This window comes from Anastrepha obliqua, chromosome 6 (assembly GCF_027943255.1).
Source record: "Anastrepha obliqua isolate idAnaObli1 chromosome 6, idAnaObli1_1.0, whole genome shotgun sequence".
Classification (NCBI taxonomy): domain Eukaryota; kingdom Metazoa; phylum Arthropoda; class Insecta; order Diptera; family Tephritidae; genus Anastrepha; species Anastrepha obliqua.
The window spans coordinates 47,225,958-47,243,136 of NC_072897.1; positions in this window are offsets into that span (position 1 = coordinate 47,225,958).

The following is a 17,179-nucleotide window of genomic DNA, read 5'->3' on the forward strand; positions in this document are numbered from 1 at the left end:
AAAAGGTGGACCCGTGTAACCTTCGGATGTTTATGTACAATATGGGTATCAAATGGAAGCTATTGGTGAATGCTTTAGTTCAGAGTATTTTTCATGTCGCTCCGTGACTAGGGTCTCGAGATAGAGACCAAAACGTGGAGCCTAGAATGTGTTTGTACAATATGGATATCAAATGGAAGCTGTTGGCTGTTCACGTGTTGGGAAGCCAACAGCATTATATATTTACTCAAAAACAAATAGAAAAACAAAAAATATTGTAATAATAAATATTGTAATATTAATAATATGAAAACCATATATTTTCTGTTCTAAACCATATCTATTATATTTTGTGTGCCCAGCGAAGCGGGCTGGGTTTGCTAGTATAAATATATAATTGGCGCGTACACCCTTTTTGGGTGTTTGGCCGAGGTCTTCCTCCTATTTGTGGCGTGCGTCTTGATTTTGTTTAACAAATGGAGGGACCTACAGTTTCAAGCCGACTCCGAACGGCAGATATTTTTATGAGGAGCTTTTTCATGGCTTTCAAGTGGTTTTACAAAAAATCTTTTACCCTCTTTACTTTTTACACTTATGTAATTTTGTGTCGCACCTGTGTCTATTAGAATATTGAATTTAATTTTATTGAAAATAAGTTGAAGACACGGCAAGTTATTTATTCTTCTAAAAAAGTTCCCTGTAATTCGTATTCTTTATCATCTAAATTTACCTCTAATGAATCCTGATCATTATTGTCTGTTACTTGATTTATCCTTTGGATTTTATTGGAATTAGAGTGTCTTGATGAAGGTTGATGATCTCTTTTAATTGGTTCTTCTTTGTGAAAATTTGTTGGTTGTAATCCTGCTCTTTGTCGATCGTAGTTGTTTCTATGTATAATCTTGTTGTTGATTATAGGTATTTCTTTGAGGATTATTATAATTATTGTAATTGGTATTTTCGGGTCTATAATGCCTGTAGGATCTATCAAGTTGTGTGTTCCCAAAATTTCTTCTTTTATATTGGACTGCTGGTTTGTATGTATTATATTCTCTTCTTTCAGTTCGCGGATAATATATCGGAGTTTCTTCTTCGTTTTATTGTTTTTGGTATTCAATATCTGCAGCAATGGCATATGCTGTCTCTAGGTCTGTTGATCTATACGAATAGAGAGTATGTGGGATGAATTTCCTTGTTTACATTTTTTCATTTCTTTCATTGGGCTAATGTAACTACTGGAGTCTGCATAAGAGTAATCAAGTCGATTCAATATTGCTTTAAGATTAAATGGAGTGTTGATGTCTTTTAGTAAACACAATGTTGCTCCTTTTAATTTTGTGTATCGTATTAGGCAAAGCGCATCGTAATATTCTTTAGAGTTTATAAACGGTTCTAAAGGTTTCATTACATCAGTTATGACGCTTCTTCATGGTTCATATTCGTCCGGATCTCCATCGAACGGCGATATTTCTTTAAATATTTGTATATTTATTTGTGATACTTGTGATGTCCCAGATTGTATGGGTTCATATTGCTCAATGTGTACTCCTCTTGAATTTCTGGATTGTCTAACTTCGGCAGCTAGTTGTCCAATCTATTGGATTAATGGATCAATTTATTCTTGCATGTTTGGTTTTAATATTCTGTGGAGGTCAAAGACGGAATTTCTTCTGTTCCTTTTCCTATCCAGATTTGAATAAATCACTCTGTAGTTTGCTTTTTCAAAACTTGTGCAGTTTATTTTTATAGAGTTTTTACTCTTTTTTTTGTTTTTTAGTTATATCCTATGTATCAGGATTTAAACACTTTAACATTTATTCGACTGCTTTTACTTAGTGATCCCGATTGAGCCCCAAGTCAAAACTGTACCCTTGATGGTATTATAAAAAAATATATTTTATTTGTATCAAAGCATTACAGTGACTTATGTACTACACAGCGGTTACACCCCGACTGTCGATTCCTCAGAGAATAACTCTATTTGTAAATTATTTTTATCGCTTAAGTATAGTTTATTTATGATGACCTTATTGTTATCTCCGTTGATTACTTCATTTCTATGGAATGCCATACGTTGCATTGTTATCTCTGTTGATTACTTCATTTCTTCCTTACACCTCAAAAGAGATGAAAATTCCTTCGAAAGCGTGGAAAAGATACTGAATGCATAAAATTTATAACACGGTCTCTTATACTGATCTTTTTCATAGCCTTAGAGGATTTGGAAAAGCTTCAAGATTACAAACTTGCAAGTCGAGATTTTTCTGTAAACTTCGAATGTACATATACATATGTATTTTGGTGGACAACAAAAAAGGCATCCTTGGAAACCAAGGTGGGATCATTAATAAGGCTCATATCGCTAAGACTATCGTTATTAACAATGAAGTTTTGATTCATTTTAAGTTTGATAAGTCATCGAAACATAGCCTTGTCATCATCAGCCTTTTTCATCAGTATATTGTAGCTGTTTAACCCCAGCTACTTATATTTTTTCTCCTTTAGCTCTATTGTACTTTACTTAGTAAGAGAGTCATACATCATTACATAAATAAATATTCTCTTTATTGTCATTATATAACTCTGATGTAAACTTTGCATTTCTTGTTGAAATCATTATTTTCAATTTAAAAGCTTAGGAAGAGATGAATCGATGTTCTTAGGTTTGATTCTCTTAACGACGGATTTTTTTATGTTATTTTAATTTACAGCGACTTCTAACGCGTCAGTTACAATTTTTTTCATACAAGATTCTGAGATATGTTGCACAGCCGATATGAAGTTGCACATAGAAGCATATGAAGATATTGCGACTGAATGGCTTTTCGTCATTTCATTTTATGCTATCATCCGGATGTACACGGCGCAGATAACGTTAATGTAATAACGGGAACGTATGGAATTTTAAGGGGTCCTCGTTTTGCGCGCGTGGTTCACCACAGACATATTTTTCACCAAAAGTTAACAGAAACATACTCAACTGGTCAAATTAAACAGCAGTTCAGTAAAATTTGTTTGTATGAATGAAGAAAGAATGTTAATGCTGTAGGCTAGCAACAGGCACTTTATCATAAAAAAACTAAGTTAAATACTGAGTTAGAAAGAATATATACATATATTCTTCTATTTAAGGCATTTTCATTACCAGGCACACAGGAAGATGGCATATGCAAATTTAAATATGTGAATTTATATACATATGCGCATATATACCTCACAGAAATAAGTATATGTGCAATCGTATTTTCATATGAAAAACTATAAAGAAGCAGGAGAAAGGTTTAACCAATAATTTTAATACAGGGTGGCTGATGAAAACCGCTACCAAAAAAAAATTGAATAACTTTTTTTCTTTTTAAGTTATCTGTTCCATTTTTGTTTTAATTTGCAGATTGATCTTTAAAATTTATTAAAATGGATACATGGGACACGCAAACAAGAATTTGGATAGTCCGCCGCTATCACGCACTGGAGTCCGTAGTTTTGGTACAGAGAGAGTACAGGCGGATGTTTGGCGGCGATCCCCCGAGCAGATGGACCATAATGAGACTGGTGAATAATTTTGCTGAGCAAGGAACAGTTGCAAGAAGGCCTTATCATCGAAACCCACCAGTTCGGACGGAGGAAACGATCGCTGCTGTAGCTGCAGCTATACAAAGCAATCCAAGGGTTTCAACAAGAAGCTTATCTGCTCAACTTGGTATCAGCCGACAGTCTTTGCAAACAATAATGCACAAAGATTTAGACTTATTTCCCTACAAAATTCAAATGGTTAACAAACTGAATGCAGCAGACTTGTCGATTCGCTTGGAATTTTGTCAGAAGATCCTGCAAATGGTTGAAGAAGACCAAAACATGTTAAACTGCCTTTTCATGTCTGATGAGGCCCATTTCGATTTTAACGGCAATGTGAACAAACAAAATTGTCGAATATGGAGTACTTCTAACCCACAGATACTCCACGAGACGGAATTGCATCCTCTTCGCGTGACAGTGTGGTGTGCGGTTTCTTCACGCTGTATTGTCGGGCCTTATTTTTTTGAAGAAAATGGTCACACCGTTACGGTTACTGGAGACCGTTATTTGAAAATGCTGAAAGAATTTTTCTATCCAGAACTACGCCGAAAGAGAATTCCTTTCAACTCTGTGTGGTTTCAACAAGATGGGGCAACGTCTCACATAGCCCAGACTGTTATGACAGAGTTGCGACGAAAATTTCCCAATAAACTGATTTCAAGAAACTCCGAATTTCGTTGGCCCCCCAGGTCGCCTGACCTTACTGCACCTGACTTTTTCTTGTGGGGTTTATGTAAACAAGAAGTTTATAAAACAAAGCCAACAAATTTGGATGAACTAAAACAATCCATTCGGGCAACAATTGCGGCTATTCCTGTCGCAACTCTCAAAGCAGCAATGAACAACTTTTTACTAAGATGCCTCACTTGTGTCAACGAGCATGGGGGGCATTTAAATTCAATTATTTTTAAAACTAGTTAAGCTACATTTAATAAAATTTAATGACCTTCAACTTGAAAAAAAAAAATAAATGAATTCCATACACTAAAAAAAAAGTTATTTGAGTTTCTTAATGTAGCAAAATTCATCAGCCACCCTGTATATATTTAGAACAAATAGGAGCAAAAAGCTATACAACAAAAATTCAACATGACTAAATTTATTAAATTAAAAAAGAAATTAAAATAACTTCATATGAAATAAGTATATGTGCATTGGCCTTTCTTTACACTTTTTTTCAACGTTTCTATAAATTTCCATTTTCTAATAATTAATATGTTTTCCATTTTGAGAAAGGACGTCATTTATACGCCTAAACGTATAGAGTATGTTAAGTTTTGAAGAGTGAAATCACCTATCTTATCCCACTCTTCCACTAAAGCACCTTTCAGGTCTTTGATTGTCTCAAACTGCCGACAATTTTTATAAGTACGGGCCGACAATATTCCCCAGAGGTCCTCAATTGGATTTAAATCGGGACTTAGTGCTGGGCAATCCTGAACTGAAATTTTTCTTCACGATAAGAAGGCCCTAGTTAAACGAGCCGTATGGATTGAGGCATTGTCTGGCTGAAAACCCCTGTCGTCTCCGTATATGTTTCCCTCAAACTGAATGAAAATATCTTCTAATATTTCAAAATAGAATTCTGCGTTGGTTCTTGTCGAAATAAAACCAATTGGAGACTTTCCACCATGTCCGAAAGCGGCCAAATCAACCAAGACCCGCCACTGTAGTTCCGCTTATGACGCGTTTGCCGTGGTTGCCTAAGGTCCCGCCAATATTTCTGGCAACCATCTAGACCACCTAAGGTGAACTTTCTTTCGTCCGAAAATAAAACGTTTCGGAATTCGTTAGTCCAAAATTTACATTTTCCGGCAAATGCTAAACGAGCCTTAATGTGGCGTGCTAATAGTCTTGGTACCGGCTCCCGCAAACAGTATTTAAAAGTTCCGTCCTCGACCAAAATATGATGTATTCGTCTATCGGTGACCTTAAGACTTAAATGGTGTTTAGGTTAGGTTAGGTTAGCCTGGTTGGCAATAAGCCGCGCATAGACCTTTTGGTCCCTAGCGATACCAGATGGAGACCGACCTCTATGAATACCTGAAGTAGACATCATGTAGGATGTCAGCGCTTTTGGCGAATCTAAGTAGGGCTGGGAGCTCCGCTTTTGAGACGTCTTCGAGATCCTCAAACAGTGGGGCTCCCAGGCAGTTTAGTCGCGTTTTTAATAATGCCGGACAAGTGCACAGAAGGTGTTCTAAAGTCTCCTCAACCTCCTCTCTGCATTTTCTGCATTTGTCCGTGTTAGCAATCCCTATCTTGTACGCATATGCAGCCAATAGATTGTGGCCTGTTAGCATACCTATGATAGTTCTGCATTCCTTTCGCGAGAGCGTAAGTACGAATGGAGTCAGTTTTTTGTCGTTAGTTCTACACATGACTTTTGCTGTTTTGCATGTGGTCAAGTTAGTCCACCTAGCTTCCACTTGCCTTTTCATGTGGTCGTCCATTTCGTTGTGTATTGTGTTTAGCGGTTTTGGTATGTCGTTTTCTTGTTCAGGTGGTAGCCTCACAGCACTTTTTGCTATCTCATCTACTATTCCGTTCCCCATAATGCCTTTGTGACCAGGTACCCAGTAGATATGCAGCCTATTGTTTCCGGCTAGCCTTTCTATGGCCTCCCTGCTCCGTCGAACATTTTTGGACTTAATACAATATGAGCTTATTGCTCTTATTGCTGCTTGACTGTCCACGTATATATTAATTGTTGAGTTCTTTCTTGTTCTAGAGTAGGCTAGCTCCGCGGCCTTCCCCCACAGCAAAAACTTCCGCTTGGAAAATACTTCTGCGGTCTGGCAGCTTGATAGGCTGCCTTATTCCTTGTTTTGAGCAGTATATACCCGCTCCCACTCTGTCTGGAGTTTTCGAGCCGTCTGTATAGATGTGAAAAGTTCTATGGCCAGGCTTCATGGATTTGTGCCATCCCTCCTCTTCAATTGTAGTGCGAAACCTTCTCTCCCAATTAAAGTACGGAGTCATATAGTCCGTGCCATCTGAGCTCCTCTTTCCTATTGAGCTGTGACCGAAGGTTCTGCAGGTGAATACCCCCGCAGCCATTAGCCTCCTCGCGGGTTTCGCTGCCAGGTTATCCGCCATGAGGTCAATAGGTGGCATGCTGAGTATCTTTTCCAGCGCCGCCGTTGGAGTGGTCTTCATCGCTCCTGTTATGCACAGAGCAGCGAGGCGTTGAATCCTTTCTAACGGCATTAAGTATGTCAGTTTTTTTGTCGCATTCCACCATACTACGGTTCCATACAGCAATATCGGTCTGACTGCTGATTTGTAGCACCAATGCATCAGAGAGGGTGATAGACCCCAAGTAACGCCCAGCATTCTTTTACTTGCGTACAATGCATTACTGGCTTTCTTCACCCTCTCCTCAACGTTGTGCTTCCACAGCAATTTGCTGTCCAATATTACTCCGAGGTACCTCGCATAGTCTTTGAGAAGTAGTTCGTTGTTGCCTAGCTTCGGTAGGTTCCACGCCGGAACTTTGTACTTTCTGGTAAAAAGTACCATGTCCGTTTTTCCGGCGTTTATCCCTAGCCCTGCGCGAGATGCCCATTGGTGTATCGTTTTGAGAGTGTTGTTCATCACATTACTGACGGTGTCCAGGTACTTTCCCGTAACAACTATAGCTATGTCATCGGCATATGCCACTGGTTTAGGTGCCCCTCCGTCAAGTTTCTTAAGAATTTCATTTGCTACAAGTAACCATAATAGCGGTGATAGTACCCCACCTTGCGGAGTACCTCTGCATGCATATTTGGTGACGCTCGCATCGTTCCACTCCGCTTTTATCTTTCTGCTAGCTAATAGCTGCCTTATCCATAGATAAACCGCGGGTTGCACATTAAGTGACTCTATGCTATTTAAGATAGCATCTTTTGTCACGTTGTTAAAGGCTCCTGATATATCTAGAAATACTCCTAGAGCATACTCCTTATATTCTAACGCCTATGTTTAGTAGTGAGTGAAGTGCAGTTTCAGTGGATCTGCCTTTAGTGTAAGTATGCTGCGCCTTGGATAATTCGTCCGGCGCAATTGTGTCTCTAATGTATGTATCTAAAATCTTCTCTAACGTTTTCAGGAGAAATGAGGTCAGACTAATGGGTCTGTATTCCTTTGAGTATAGAGGGTTGCTTTTTCCCGCTTTTGGAATAAACATAACCCTCGCTTCTCTCCACAATACAGGAACGTAGCTGAACCTCAGGCATCCCCTGAATATCGTTCTTAACCATGGTACCACAAGATGGCTTACCTTTTGGAGCATGGCTGGGAAGATTCCATCCAGTCCTGGCGATTTATATGGGTCGAAACTTTGTATAGCCCATTCTATTTTGTTGTTTGTAATTACGTTCGTCGGGATTTCGTGCACAATATCTCCTCTAGGTTCGAGATCTGCAGAGTCCGCACACCCTGGAAAGTGTGTACTGACTAGGTCTTCTAGAGAGTGCTCACAGCTGTCAGCCCACTCCCCGTTAGTTTTTCGTATTGTTTTTGGCATAGACGGATTCTTGGATAACAGTTTCCTAAGTCTAGCCACATCGTTAGTGTCTTCCATACTGCTACAGAAATCTTTCCAAGATTCTCTCTTGGCTTTACGTATCTCTTTCTTGTATACTTTTAGCAGATCCTTATACTCTTTCCAACAGAACTCATTGTCAGCCACTTTGGCTAACCTATAGAATTCATGCACTCTACACTCTACAGGCTTCACCTTGCGTCTATTACGTGTTTGAGGGCAGGATCTTTTAAAGGCTTTGACAAGAGTAGTTGTAAACGATTCAACCCCTTTCTCAAGCGCGATGTTTGACTTGTATTTCCGGGGTATTATTGGTGTTTTTGATAGTATATCCCTATACAAGTCCCAGTTCGTATTCTTAGGATTTCTAAAGGATGTAAGCTTGTTTTTTGAGCGGAATATCACCTGAAAGCTTATGTATCTGTGATCAGAGAATGAGGGCCTACTCATTACTTCCCATTCCTGAACCATAACATGCCTGCTTGTGTAGAGTGTTAAATCGAGTACATTCTTCGAGGTAGGTAAATAGTGACTCACCTCGGTCGTTTATGTCTACACTTCCCCAGACCGTGTGATGTGCGTTTGCGTCCGTTCCTACCACCAGAGCATGCTTCTTTCTGGCAGCTGTTTCTACCACTTTCCGAAGTTCCGTCTGTGGTGCTTCCTCATCATGTGGCATATAGCAGGACCCAAAGAGTAGCGTCTCATCCTTGCAGCCCTCCAGCACCACCACTGTCAGATCGTCTGTAGAGAGATTATTATCAATATAAGAACATATACTCTTTTTGACCATTATCGCTGTTCTTACCTTATTTTTTACAATCGGGATGTATGTGTTGTAGTTTTGTGACTTTGGACCGAGACTATGTTGCCCGACGCTATCCATGGTTCCTGGACTAGAGCCACATCGTAGCCGACTCCCTCTCTGTTGAGCAGGAGCTCGGCTGAGGCGTTCTTACTTTTGTGGAGGTTTATCTGAAGGACTTTCAGCATCTGGCCTCAGTACCTTCTCGGGGTTGGATACTACCTCCAAGTCGCCCTTCTCCACTTCCTGTATATTGAAGGAAGCTTCCAGGATCTCTTCTATACCGAGATCCTTTTCCACCTCCCCCGCAGCGAGCGTGTTGTGGTTGTCGTCTGCCGGGTTGTGCTTTTTGAGGCGAAGGTGCACGCTACCAACTCCCCAAGCCATCCTCCCGAATCGCGCATAAAGCAGGTCCCCTGCCGGCTTGTTGATTTGGATAATGTAATCCTGGCCACCATCAGCAGTTGCTGGTTTTGCCACGCTCAACACTTTCCAATCGTCTGTCGGCACGTCCGTGTTTTGACGTTGTAGTAGTCACAGCGCTTGTTCCGGTTTTACCACTCGCGGAATGCAAACCTTTGCCTTCGGTATTGAGGAAATGCAGCTGCGATCAATGATTTCCAGTGATGCCCCCTCCCACAGGCCGTGAAGCGTTTTTACCGCTTCCTTTAGCCATGTGAGCGTGGGGTCATCCTTGCACTTTATGTTTTTGACGCCGCTGAACCACCCTGCTCCGTCGAAAGCTGGCATGGGTGCGTTCGGCTCCGCGTCCATTTTAGTAAACGAGGTTTCCAGTAACTTCATTTCCACTACCTTCCACCGTTCCTGCGACATTCGCCCCAGCTGGTCCCTGCGGTCAGCGAGTGCCACTATGAGGTGTCTCTTGGCAATTTCACTGGCCGCTACCGCTGCTTTCGACGCCGTAGGTCTTTCGTCTCCGTTTTTAGGTTTAGCCGTCTCATGCCTGTGCTTCTGCTTTTTTGATGGCTCTGAGGCCTCACTATCCGCAGAACGCTCCCTCTTGATGGCTAGCTCTTCTTCGATTTTGTTCGTATATTTCGGGTTCGAGGCTGCGAACATTGGCTTTGCTGCGTAGAAGGCCCGGCCATTTTTGATCTCCTCTCTGGCCCAAGCCAACCGTTCCTCCTCTTGCTTCGTCAGGTTGGACTTGCTGCCAAATCGGTCACAAACTTTGACCGCAGCCCTGTATCGGGCTTTGGCCTTCAGCTTCTCTTTATCAGGCTTGATCCTTGGTCTGTTCTTGCTATCCGAAGCAGCACCATTGGACCTAGCCGGAGAACGCAGAAGAGCCTCTTCCTCAGCTGTGTTGGTGCTCCCGACGCTTTTGTGGTCCGAGTCTTCGTTGAGAATGGCACCTCCGCGCTGAAGAGCGTTCTGTGTGTGTTTGGCAGTGGAATTGCGACCACTGTAGCCTGCTCCCGCTACAATGGAAGTTTTGTTACTTAAATTTTTTTCCGTATTCATCTTTTTCGTACGACCACCTGCTCGACGAGGCGAGCGCAGTGGTCTATTTATATAATGGGGAATTCAAAACGGTCCACCACGGCAGCGCCCCATACCGTGGCAAGGCCACAGTTACTTCCTAAGGCGGCCCGGTGTTAGGAAAGCGCCGTTGAAATACAGCCGGTCTGGTGAACCCCCTGGCTGCAAACCATCCAATGGGCACGGTGTCGCATAACACCTTGGATTAGGGCGTGGGCTAGGAGAGGAAATGACGGGATGTAAGGAATTTGGGGATGACAAAGGGATCTTCGCCGGTACGGTGATCTTCGCATGGTGATTGGGTGGCCACCAGGTTCCCGTAAAGCGAATGGATGGCTAGCCAATCTCCATATGAAGCTTCCCTCTTAGTTCGTGTTGGGTTGGTCCCCATGCTATGGGGGTCAGGCCACCACTTAAGCCTCACCCCCGCGTCAAGGAGACCAACATGATGAGGCGTTGGTGGTGATGAGGTGATGGTGTTTGATACCATTTCTTTTTGAGCAGCCAGACGACGAATTTCTCATTTGCATCTACTGTCGATGTTAATTGGCCTGCCGCTTCGTTTGAGTTGACCATATGTTTCTGGATTTTTAAGAAAGTTACTGATGGTATTCCTATGTCGATTTACTCTAGCAGTAATTTCATGTATATTTTTGCCACTTGCGCTTAGCCCTTTAATCAGACCACGCTTTTAATCGGAAAAATGGCTTCCACGTGACATTCTACAGATTAACCCATCAATAATTCAATTATTCTTTGTTCAAAAGAAGTAATCTGTTTTACTTACATTTTTCTTTATGATACCAATGCAAATAACACAAAATTTTTTGATAACTTGCTCTCTATGCTTGCCAAATCAATACTGTATTCTTAATTCATATGAAAAGCAAATCTCGCAGCACAAATTTGTAATAATGGTACTAAGAATAATGATTACACAATAATTTTGCAAACGAATAGTTAAATTGGACTGCAAATACAGACTTTGGCATACCAAACAAAAATATTATCAAGAAAAATACCGATATAAAAAACTTTGCACATATACTTATTTCTGTGAGGTATATGCTGTGTGTATGTATGTACGTATATACGCTGTGTGCACTTTCCGCGGTAAAAAATATTACGATTCCTTAAAACTTCTCAAGAAATCCAGCGCACATTCATAGAAAACATATTATATATAATATAATACATATATGGGTGCAAACATATACCTACATATACGGAGCCGCCACCATTCGACATCACAAAAATTCGCGATTTATCAAATATTGACAAATATTTCAGTAAAAAATATCCCAGTATTGACTATTTTGATTTGATTTCTTCAATCTTAGAAGTAAATTTTGGTCATCGTTGAAAAAAATTGGCATATGGGCGGCTCGTTTTAATAATGAGAATACTTTGCTCTGAGAACTATGAGCTCAATTTTATCAATGAATTTTTTTATGATGAGTATTTGTTGTACTGTACAATAGTTTAAACTAAAGGTGCACCTCATTCGGGACGACGCACAGTCAGTATTACTACTAAACTGGACTTGCGAAACAGTACAACTAAGTACTAAACCCAAACTCCGACCTCTGTAGCTTTAGTTTGCTCTGCGGTACCGCCGTTTAAGCTTTGCATCGCAGTGGCAAACATGGCTCTTCATATGTATATGTTTCTGTCTCTGTTTACCCTTCATTACTTGTTTGTCTTCTTCGTTTACGGCGTTCCGATTCTTTTTTCCACAGTTCCAGTAACGCATTTGCGGACGTTTCTCTCATCTTGGCCCACACCAACTTCGACTGCAGCATGTGATTTACAATGTTGCCTGGGGTTATTCTTTCTCGTGAGTGTAGACTGGATAACTTTAGCCATCAATGTTTCATGTGGTCGTTTAACTTTTTTCTACTCGTAATGAGAACTGCTTCTGTTTTTTGTCCTGCTAGCTGGAGTTTAACTGCCGTTACCCACTTTTTTAACTTTGTTGTTGCCTCGCTTCTCTCGGCAATGGGAGTTGCAGTACCCCATTATATAGTACATTTCATAGGATCGGTCCCAGTAGAGATCCCTGCGGTACTCCGCCCGTCACTGCATATCTCTGAGGACCTTCGTCTGTATCGTATAGTGGCCATGCCGAGCTTGTAGCCATCACCCCACAGGATTTCGTCCACATTCTGGCATAGTTCTTTAAAGTTGGCTGCCTTGCTGCTTTTAATGGCTTTCTTTAAATCTTCCGGCTTCGTTTTATAATTCTCGTGGAGCCTGTCGTGTTCTGTCCGGCCATACCTCCTTTGGAAAAGGCGCCTTGTGTGCTGATCTCCTCGTTCCACCAGTATAAAGGCTTTCTGGCAGCGCTCTGTCTTTTCCTGCTCATGGCGGCATCGCAGGCTCTGCTAACATGTTTTACTAGCAGCTCCGCCTGTAGTTCCACATCGTTGGTGCTAGTCGGGTTCTCCTCTAGCATGATTTTGAACAGTTCTTTGTCTAGCGTCTCTGCCCTCCAGCCCTTATTCTGTATTTTCTGTACGGTTTCCTTTCCATGCGTAAAGTCCACCACAATGGCAAAATCACTGCCTGTGTAAAAATCAGACACTTACCAGCTTGCTGATCGTACTAGGGCCCTTGGGCTTCGAAGGAATTTTTCCTCCAGTGTTTAGCAGAACCGCATCAAGCTGTGAGAATGTCTTAATTAAGACATCACACCTTTTATTGGTGTATCTGCTGCCCCATTCCAGTGCCCACGCATTGAAATGACCCGCAATCACGTTTGGCGTGGGACCACGAGCGTTTTGCACAAGTTCATTCAGTAGGTTCTCGAACTCTGCTTGCGTCAAGTTCGGTGGTGCGTAGCAACTGTAGAAATAGATGCCACATATTTTTGCTCGGCTATAATAATCACTGTAGGTATAGTAGCTTTACTTTTCCTGTCCGAGACCCACGTTCCGACGTTTAGGTTTTTATGCTGGCCGCTAACTGGCACCACATCCATTTTATTTTCGTATACCTTTTGCTTTAGCAGATCTTGCGCAGCCTCGCAATGGTTTAGATTGATCTGCTCAATCCTCTTTTTTTCGGTTTAATATACGCCGCTTCATATAGAGGACATTTTCTGCTTCCAAGCTGGTGACTTGTATCCTCTTCCGTTTTCTTTACACGCTCCGTAGAAGGGCTTTTTCTCGCATACTTTCGCTTGATGACCCTTCTCGCCACATTTGAGACAGTTCTGGCTTCTGTTGTCTTCGTTTGTACACGCCTCGCCAGATGTCCATACTCCAGGCATCTATAGCATCTCCTTGTCTCATTCGTCATACCACCCAGCCGATTTTGATCTTTTGCTTATCAAGCAGCCGCCTTGCGTCCAATGCTGGTAAGCTTATCACCGCTGTTTGCGTGCCTGCGTACGCCGCTCTAACACTTTTTATTGCGCTTATACTAAATAGGTTAAGCTCGTTAACTTGCGTTCTTATTGCCTCACCTATGTCCTCTATGGTTGTGATTTCATCTAGATCACGGATCTCCACCAACATTTCGTGGGTTACCTAGCATCATGCTAATCTTCTTCAGGTACTCTCCTGTCTTTCCCAACTGCTTTTTTTCAACTTAAGCAGAATTTCGCCTTTGGCCGTCTTTCTTATGCGCTTAACGTTCTCGCCAAGCTCTTGCAGGGCATCATCTTTTTTAACCACCCTGAGGATGTCACTGTACGTCATGTTTCCAGCACGCGCAATGACAATCGCATCTGGCCTCGGGGGTGGCTTATTTGCCACTGCGTGTGTGCGATTGTATGCACATGCATATGTGTATATTAGACTGGCCGTAACTTTTTTTTTGTGGAAATCCATAAATTTTCGGGTCTTAAAACATGAGGTTAGGAGTGATGAAAAACGGTGTAATTTTTTAACCCGATCCCATGAAGCCTAACCGTGCCCATTTGATCCCAAAGTATGGACAATTTCAAAAAATCACAATTTTTACAAAAATTTTTTTTGTTTCCAATTTATATAATTTAATTTAATTTATTATGTATATACTTAAATATATATATTTTAACTTTATTTATATAATTTATTTTAATTTAATAAAATTTTAATTAAAGAATTAGATTGTCTATTTAATGAGAGATGTTTTGGTGTTAGACGGATACAATTGCCTGTAGTGCTCAACAACTTGCAGTAAGTACTGTTTGTCTTCTTTATTATAAGTAAGCGATCTGTTGTAGTCTGTGATCAATTTCAATGCTCTCTCTGCAGCGTCATTAACTACAGACAAATGCTGACAAATTCGTTTTCCCGCTATATAGTCTTCACTTTCTTGCCATGTCTGATTCCAAAAAACTTGTTTCAATTCCTAAGCGGGTGAAGAATGTTTTAGTTCTTGATGAAATAAAATCATTTATATTCCTGCTGCCGTAAAGCGTTATTTCTGACATTGTTCCAACAACTCTCTTTGGAACAGCATCTTCCTTCTGGTTATCGCTAGTAATTGCTTCCACCATTTTTCGCTTAATATGTGAAGGAATTTGATCATCAAAAAATGAAAGGCCAACCGCCTCTTCCGACAAATACCATAAATGATTTTTAATTTTATGTAAAAACGCATTGGATACATTCTTATCGAAATATACAATAACATCTTGAATGAGCTTAAGGTCATTTTGTGGAGCAGCTATTGGATCCACACAACGAAACCAATATGGAACGTAGATGCAGATTAAAAAAATACAAACGCTTCTTAGACTCTTTATCTCTGAAGTCGTTAACACGAATTGCTCGCGAAACAGAAACATTTTGTAGCAATATAGGCACTTCGACATAAACCATGCGTGTGATGTTGCACCAGGTGACCGTACTTGTGAAAAATTTGGTACGTCTTCCCCAACAAAGAGCAACGATAGTTGTAGTAATTCTTTATAATCGGCACGAGTGTGGTGACTATTTAATGCAGTTAGACAAAAATTCTTAAATATTTCCACTTCAGCTATTGTAAAGACTTTCCGAACTTCATTTTCCGACTTAGAATGACTTAGAATTAATGTTTTTCCAGCTGTTAGAGAAACGATTGAATAAGGAAACTTCCGGTGCTGATGATTTGCCAAGCAACTCACTAACATGGTAACGACAGGGAAAGAAAAGTGGATTTCGGCCCAACCTTTTTTCAAGCAAGAACGCTGCACCATTATTAACTCCCGTATTAGCAGCTGTTGTATCAAATGATACAATTTCCCCTAAATCATCGAGCTTCCACTTGCACAAAAAATTATGTATTTCTGCAGCTATTGCATCTCCCGTTGAACTTTCAATTTTTGGTATCCCCAGCAGTTTTTCCATATTTTCGCCTGTGACAACGAGAGACAATCTATCTTTCTTTTCTGTGCCTCGGATTTCTGCAAGCAGCTTTCCATCCCAGTGAAGGACAAAAACGTCGGGAATCTACAAACAAGTAAAAAGAGACTTCAAGAGTCCGAAATCTTATAAACATATTCAGTAAAACCATTACATTGAATCCATTAATAATCTTTTGAGCTTGTCTGCGACGATAATCTCTCCTCATCGAATGTCATGTTGTTCGATTAAGAATTAAATCTTCCATTTCACAGGTCAACAACGTTTTGTTCTAGGAAAGTGTAGGGTCATTTTCGAAGTAATTTTTTGCGTAGAATCCGAATCCGGGGTTCAAATTGCTCTATCACGTCAGGATTTTGAAAAGGCAAATCGAGGAAAAATTAATTTTATTGATGATTGAATGCTTGCATGCATGGACAAATGTAACCTCTCAACAAGAGATGCCATGCGTTTAGTGAGTGCAACGGTTGCTGCCTTCATAAATACCATGCAAAATATTAATGGAACGCCGTCAATAAAAACACAGGTCTGCAAAAAAATGGGTTCGGAATGTTCTATAAAAGTGTAGTGTCATTTCCGAAGTAATTTTTTGTGTAGAATCCGAATCCGGGGTTCAAATTGCTCTATCACGTCAGGATTTTGAGATATCCTAACCTAAAAGTGAAAAGCAAAATCTTCGCAGCTACATAACCTCAAAAATGGGCAAAAACAGCGTTTTTTGCACTTTTAGGTTAGGATGTCTCAAAATCCTGACGTGATAGAGCAATTTAAACCCCGGATTCGGATTCTACGCAAAAAATTACTTCGGAAATGACACTACACTTTTATAGAACATTCCGAACCCATTTTTTTGCAGACCTGTGTTTTTATTGACGGCGTTCCATTAATATTTTGCATGGTATTTATGAAGGCAGCAACCGTTGCACTCACCAAACGCATGGCATCTCTTGTTGAGAGGTTACATTTGTCCATGCATGCAAGCATTCAATCATCAATAAAATTAATTTTTCCTCGATTTGCCTTTTTCGGTAGTAAATTAATGTTACTGCCGTCTGTATCTTCGCCTTCATTCATATCTTTTGCTGCATTTTCTTCGCCAGCTGAAATATCCTTTTCAGCATCCTCGGTATCAGTGTCTTCAAGAGCATAATTAGCTTCAAATGGGATCAAATATTAAAAAAAAAGAACCAGTAAAGCTTAACTTTAATAAACTTATTATGAACTAAATGCTTTTCAATGCGCTTTCTTTCTTCTTCCATTCGTTACTCTTTGCGTTTTTCTTTTCTTGTGAGTACAGTATCGGCACCATACATACTACCTAGACGTCCTCTATTTCTTTGGAGCAAAAGAAAGTCTTTATCTTCCTGCATTTTCATTATACCTAGGGCATCCATGGCTGCAATGTCAAATATGAAGTTTTCAATTTTATCCTTAAACTCTGCTTCATTTTTACGA